A 6018-nucleotide genomic window follows, 5' to 3' on the forward strand; every position below is an offset into this window, starting at 1 on the left:
CACTTGACATTGTTTGTTTCCAGTGCTTAGATCAATGCTTGGTGGTCCATTTGGTTTCATGCCTTTTTATTGACTTTGAAGTGTAGTATTTAAGAGTCTGCCATATTGCTGTGTGTCTGGAGTAAGGATGGCAGATTTCCTTCCATAAAGGATATTCGTGAACCAGATGGGTTTTACAACAATTGACAATTGTTTCATGGTCATCATTAGACTTTTACTTCCAGATTTTTATTAAAACAATTAAAAACAAAATTCAAATCTGGGCCCTCAGACCATTACCCTGGGGCTCTGGATTACTTGTCCCATGACAAAACTACTACACCACCCCCCTCCCAACAAAGAGGTCAGCACGCATATTGGAAAGACAGCCATTGACTTTGGCAGGCTACCAAAACAGGCATGGATAAAGAACAAACTGACTGCAGGACTAACATAAAAGCAAAATACTGCGGATGCTGGAATCTGAAACAAAAACAGAAAATGCTGGAAAATCTCAGCAGGTCTGACAGCATCTGTGGGGAGATAATAGAGCGAAATAGACAAAGGGTTTAAGAGAAGAGATTGAGAGGAGATTTGATAGAGGTGTTCAAAATCATGAGGAGTTTGGACAGAATAGTTAGGGAGAATTTGTTCCCAATTGTAGAAGGATCTAGAACCAGAGGACACAAGGTAAACAGCAACAGAATAAATGTGTGTGTACTGTTTCTTTTTTAAAAATGCAGCCTCTGGCTATGACCTGGAATACACTACACACACACGTGGAGCAGTATAAATGCTACACACACACGCGCGGAGAGGTATAAACACTACACACACACATACACGCGCACAGATTTACAAACACTACAGACACATGCGCACACAGAGTTATAAACACTACACATACACACAAAGGGAGAGGTATAAACACTTCACACACAGACACACACACAGATATAAATAGTATATACACACCCGTACACATACAAACAGAGATGGTGCAGGCAGGTTCAATCATGGCTTTCTAGAGGGATTGGATAATTATCCAGAGAAAAAAATTGCAGGGCTACACAGGGCCTGGGACTAGTCTAGTTCCCCTTGCAGAGTACTGGCACTGAGATTACCATCATAAGATGCGTTGCAGCAATTTGTGAATGCTTTTTCAAAGGTATCTCCCGATTCTATATCTGCAATCTATACCACCCAGAAGGACAAGGATGACTTAAGAACTTACACTCATAACATAATAGCAGCAGAGAGTAGACCACAAGGCCATTTACACTTCCTCTGCATTCAGTATAATCACGGTTTATCAGTTCTATTCGACAGGCACATGGGAATGCCACCAGCTGTTTAATCTTGTCCAAGTCGCACATCTTCCCCATTTAGAAATCTATTACCGTCCCTTTTTTATTGCTGGGTTAAAATCTGCATTGAAGTACCTTCACCACATGGATGGCAGTGGTCAAAGCTGATGGGTCAGGAGCACCTCCTCAAGGGCAATTAGCTATAGCAATAAATCTTAGCCTTGCCAGCAACATCCACATCTCATGAATGAATTACAAAAAAAACAGAGGATTGAAAACATGGAATTTAACTGCAGCTGTTTTTTATACTTGAGTCTTCTTTATCAGTCCCTCAAAGTCGAGGATGATTTGCTTCCACTACAGGGGGATGGGTTCTGTGCTGCTGAATAGTTCAATCCTGGAGCTGCAGACTCTGCTACAGGTTTGGCAGGTAGTGTTTGATGAAGTGGGTGTGTGAGATGCTCTGGATTCTGTGCTCTCTTCCCACTGTTTACCCTTGGCCTCTGCGTGCTCCAACCAGTGACACTCGAGGGGATTGGCACCTTCGTGGATGCTTCTTCTCCAGTTTATGCATTCTAATGCAAGCTATTCCCACGTAAATGGGAATGTTGCACTTACTTAGGGAGGTTTTCAGAGTGTCCATGTAGCATTTCCTCTGCCCTCCCACTGATCGCTTGCCGTTGTAGAGCTCGGAATAGAGCACTTGTTTCAGGAGTCATGTGTTAGGCATGCGGACAATGAGGCCACCCATCGCAGCTGGTGGCGCAGGGCCTTGATACGGGGGATATTGGCCTGGGAGAGAACACTCACATTGGTATGCCTATCCTGCCTATGGATTTGCAGGATTTTGCAGAGGCAATGTTGGCTCTCCAGGGATTTGAGGTGACTGCTGTGAAGGAGGGAGAGAGACTCTGACTGCTCCGTAGACCATGAGCTTGGTGCTAGATTTGAGACAAGTCACTGCGCTGCGTTGGCTATAAAGTGATTTGGAGCATCCCAAAGTTTCAAAAGACACTATCTAAATGCATGTCTTTATTTGATTGTATTCAAAGGAAAAATCAATCCAAAAGCTGAACAAAATTGCTTTGGATTTCCAGCCGCATACAGTATTGCCAATTTGAAAGCAGAAAATGGCATCAAACTTGCAATTAAAATTTCCAAATGTTTGAAAGAAAACAATTTGGCTCTCATTCAATACATTGTACTTGGAAACAGCTGCTTCTGCTGTTAGATAAAGAAACAACACTATTTTATGGAATCACAATCTTACAGCACGAGTAACTATTTATAAGAACATAAATAGGAGCAGGAGTCGGCCATCTAGCCCCTCAAGCCTGCTCTGCCATTCAATAAGATCATGGCTGATCTGATAATGGGTTCAGTTCCACTTACCCGCCCGCTCCCCATAACCCTTAATTCCCTTAATGGTTAAAAATCTATCTATCTGTGACTTAAACACATTTAACGAGGTAGCCTCTACTGCTTCATTGGGCAGAGAATTCCAAAGATTCACTACCCTCTGGAAGAAGTTCCTCCTCAACTCTGTTCTAAATTGACTCCCCCGTATTTTGAGGCTGTGCCCCCTAGTTCGTTTCCATTGTAAGTGGAAATAACCTCGCTGCTTCTACCCTGTCTAGCCCCTTCATTATCTTATATGTCTCTATAAGATCTCCCCTCAACCTTCTAAACTTCAATTAGTATAGGCCCAGTCTATTCCATCTCTCCTCATAAGCTAACCCCCTCATCTCCGGAATCAACCTGGTGAACCTTCTCTGTACCCCTGCCAAAGCTAATATACCCTTTCTTAAATAAGGGGACCAAAATTGTACACAGTACTCTAGGTGCGGCCTCATCAGTACCCTGCACAGTTGCAGCATGACCTCCCTGCTTTTATACTCCATCCCTCTCGCGATAAAGGCCAACATTCCATTTGCCTTCTTGATTACCTGCTGCACCTGCAAACTGAGTTTTTGTGATTCATGCACAAGGACCCCCAGGTCCCTCTGCACAGTAGCGTGATGTAATTTTTCACCATTTAAATAATAGTCCATTTTACTATTATTCCTTCCAAAGTGGATAACCTCACATTTACCAACGTTATACTCCATCTACCAGATCCTTGCCCACTCACTTAGCCTATCCAAATCTCTCTGCAGACTCTGTGTCCTCCACGCAATTTGCTTTCCCACTCATCTTTGTGTCATCCGCAAACTTTGTTACCCTACACTCGGTCCCCTCCTCCAGATCGTCTATGTATATGGTAAGTAGTTGAGGCCCCAGCACCGATCCCTGCGGCACACCACTAGTCACTGATTGCCAACCGGAAAAGCACCCATTTATTCTGACTCTCTGCTTTCTGTTAGATAGCCAATCCTCAATCCACGCCAACACCACCCCCAACTCTGTGTATCTTTATCTTATGCAGCAACCTTTTGTGAGGCACCTTATCGAATGCCTTCTGGAAATCTAAATACATCACATATTTGGCTCATAACTTACCAGTGTCAACAGCTATCTAGTTACCCCATTCCCCTGCTCTTCTTCCAGAACCCTGCGATTATTTGATTTTCAAGAATACATCCAGTTTCACTTTTGAAAGTTTATGTTGTATATGCTTCCACCACCCTTTCCGACAGTCTATTCTCGATCATCAAGAGTTACCACATCAAAACAAACTCCTTTCGAGTTGCCTGGACACTTGGCAATTCTCTTAAAATTTATATTCTTTGGTTTTTGATCCTCCTGCAAGTTTCTTATCTACCTATTAAAACCATTCATAATTTTATCAAATTTCCCAATAACCTTAGTTCTAAAGAGAACAATCCAAGCTTCTTCAAATCACTGATATCCCGCATCCCTGGTTCTATTCTAGAATGAATCTTGCACACTCTCCAAGACCATCACCATGAGGTGCAAGTGTAAAAAGGGGAGATCATGCAGTTGCTGGCTACAGTATTGGAGAGCAGAACTCTTCTGCCCTTTTCTCTTACTGTGCAACTTACTTTAATTAATTAGTGATTGAAGACAAGAATAATTAAACACAAACAAATCAATGCAAGTAGAGAAATGGAAATGGAACAAGACCGATAACTCCAAGCCAGACAGATGTAACTTTCATAAAGTCAACAAATTGATTAGATTTCCTTGAGGAAGTTATACAGCTGGTTTAAGAAGGTGTTTAATGAGATGCTTCCTGAGAGATATGGGCCAAAAGCAAAGGCTGAAATAAAAGATTTGATCATGCTGGCAAATTATTTAACCAAAATGCATCAGTGGTAGTCATTTTAAATAGGCATGATTAGAGTTTCGCAGATGTCAGCAATCACGGTTCTGTTGGTATTATTTAGTGACATTTGATTAGGTTTTAAAATTAATGAAATCTTTAGATAAAATACACAATTGAAAGAGGTTAGAAATAAAAGTCTAAAAATTAATAGAAATCGTGCACTTAATATCCAGAGATTACTAATTGAAAGTTGCAGACTTATTTAATATAGGAAATATGAATAAATCAATTTTAAGATGTGACAAAGGGGTCAGGTAAATGTATCAATTTGTTGATCTAACATTGGATAGTGTTAGAGTATGTTCCAGTATGGATACCTGCAATGCATAAAGGGAGATGCGTGCGAGTACTTTGAACGTGTATATATATTGGGCAGGATTCTCCAGCCATTCACACCAGTGGGATTCTCCCATCCTGCTGCAGTGAACAGAGATTTGGCTGAGCACCAAATTCTCCGTCCTCTCTGGCAGCAGTGGCGGGGTGTGAAAGGTCGGGAAATTCTGGCGATTGTTTTCATAAGTCCATTTGAACAGATTGAAACACATAGCAAAGTCATGGATTTTTTCCTTTCATATGATAAAGCATCCAATAAAAATAGTAGTCTGCTGCTGGTGATGGAAGCAGTTTAAAAGTTTAATATCACAAAGACAGCATATTGTTTATGGACATTAGTGTGAATTTTGTTTCCCTGCAGGCATCAGAGTGCGGTGACTAGGGGATTTTCCACAGTAACTTAATTGCAGCGTTAATGTCAGCCTACTTGTGACACTAATAAATACTTAAATTTATGGTATAGTAGTGCTTGCCACACTACAATGCAAGTTGTTATGATTGCAAAGGGAAATTCGGTTTTGGATTAATAGTGGTGGATCCAAAATGTAAGAGTACTGTGTTCAGCTGTGGTCAGAGACCTAAAGATAAAAAAGGCAAGGGGACAAACAAAGATATTGTTAGAAGGGAATTGGAGATTATTCTAGGTTTCAGATCATTGCGACATGAAGACCGACAAGGGAAACTAAAACTACAGAAGGAGAATTGCTCTGGGGCTCTCCTGTTGTAATTGCAGCCAAAACTTGAGAAATAGTGTTGATGGCAGTTTTTAATGGTGGTGCTTATGTTCTTCTCTCAGGGATTCCACGAATCTCCTACAAGGGATAGTGTAGCAAAAGATTCAGATCATCCAGGTTTTTGAAGTAGAAAATTTATTAGGTGGACATAAGGGGAATTTTGAGTAAAAGCTGAAGGTAAATCAAAAACATAATTTCTTCATAATTGAGTTTTGTACAGTTGTGGATAGGTTGTATTAAATATGGACCAGTGGATTGAATGTACATTAAATTCATGAGGGAAATAGAAGTTTTTAGGCAGAAAGACAAGTGTTCAGAATGGTGTCTTGAAATATGGTCTGAACAATGGAGCAGACTACCTGGGTTGAACAGCATTTTA

Source organism: Mustelus asterias, chromosome 13 (assembly GCF_964213995.1).
Source record: "Mustelus asterias chromosome 13, sMusAst1.hap1.1, whole genome shotgun sequence".
NCBI classification, from domain to species: domain Eukaryota; kingdom Metazoa; phylum Chordata; class Chondrichthyes; order Carcharhiniformes; family Triakidae; genus Mustelus; species Mustelus asterias.